Genomic DNA, 1,542 nt, shown 5'->3' with positions numbered 1-1,542 from the left:
CTTCATGTCATCATCTACGTACATCTTATTATAGTTTGTTATAGATTTTCTCAGGTTTGTCTATATTTACGTTACAGTGAGTTACAGAAGTTCTCAGACCTGCCCGAAATGCCCCGGCATGATAGTGGCTTTCTTTGTACTTAGCAAATCAAAATTATAATTACACATTGTAAACTATGTAAAGAAATAAAAATCCTTCATCCTTACCTACGTTCATGTTATAGAGAGTTACAGATGTTCTCAGATTTATGGGAATGGCAGGTTAAATATACAACACTCAATGGGAGGAATCCTACGCTACAGAACAGCAGCATCATTCACTCTCTGGGACACCGGAGATACACAGATCTGATCCAAGGGGGGGGGGGAGAAGAAGAGGTAACTCAAATTCCATGGATTAAGAGCCCTTCACCAAAGGACCACAATGGAAATAAGTCACTTTTTTTTTTTGGGGGGGGGGGGTTATCCTAGGTCCTCATTACGATTTCGTGAGTTATGTATAATAACCTATGTAACTGTATTTGTGTATACCTGAATAAACTTACTAACAAAACAACATATACTTTGAGAGCCTCACTCCCAGACACAAGCAGTGATGTAATAATGTTAGTAGAATTGCCGACAGTATGTTAGGAAAAAGGACACAAGTGCAATTCATGCAACATATAATTGTGGCAACGTTTCGCTTTCCAGAAGCTTGGTCAAGCCAAGAGCGAAACGTTGCCACAATAAAATGTCGCATTAGTTGCACCTGAGTCCATATACCCAACATAAGCAGTGATGGCCGAGTGGTTAAGGCGTCTGACTAGAAATCAGATGGGATCTTCCCGCGTAGGTTCGAATCCTACTCACTGCGGATACCTGTGACTTTTTTTTTTTTAATAGTTTCTTATACCTGACTTACGAAGTTTGAAAGCATTAGATATGCCCTGACTAGCTGAAAATAAGACGTATAATAACCACTTATTACGGGAAGCAAATCTAACGGGTTTAATATTACAAGGACCCCATTGAAACACATCACTTTGACTTTTTTGGGTTATCCTAGATGATCTACACATATGTTGCTATGTATGATAATTTATGTAGCTGTATTTATGTGTACCTGTACCTGAATAAGCTTACTAACAAGAAACAGGGAGGACAAGAGTCTTGCCACCAACAGGAAGAACAAGACTTACGAAATCGTAAATGACACGATTGCAAACAAACCATACCATGGGTGGGGCTTGAACCCGCAGTCAGAGTAATGAAACTCCAGTGGCTAACACGTCGGTCTGGAGTTTCACGACTCTCTGACCATGGGTTCAAGCCCCGCCCGTGGTATGGTTAGGAAGAATAAGAAACAGGGAGAAAGAAACAGGGAAACAAGAAACAAGGAGAACAAAGGTCTTGCCACTAACAGGAAGAACAAGAGGCCACTGTTCTGAATATTGTAAAATGGGAACTAGAAAACATGTCTTCTCGAGTTAGATGGTAGCTACAGTTATTAGAACCTGTAAATGTTTAAAGAAAAACTAAATACTGACACACACACACACA

At 39.9% G+C, this 1,542-nt stretch overlaps 1 non-coding gene across 1 annotated transcript; it reads left to right on the top strand.

Annotated features, from left to right (window-relative positions):
* Positions 1-774: 774 nt before the first annotated feature.
* On the top strand, positions 775-856 carry TRNAS-AGA (transfer RNA serine (anticodon AGA)). The gene has a single exon. It is a non-coding gene; the product is annotated as a tRNA-Ser (tRNA).
* The last annotated feature ends 686 nt before the right edge of the window (positions 857-1,542 follow it).

Source organism: Cherax quadricarinatus, chromosome 27 (genome assembly GCF_038502225.1).
Source record: "Cherax quadricarinatus isolate ZL_2023a chromosome 27, ASM3850222v1, whole genome shotgun sequence".
NCBI classification, from domain to species: domain Eukaryota; kingdom Metazoa; phylum Arthropoda; class Malacostraca; order Decapoda; family Parastacidae; genus Cherax; species Cherax quadricarinatus.
The sequence above is the reverse complement of the archived record's forward strand: the minus strand, read 5'-3'. Positions and strand labels throughout refer to the sequence as shown.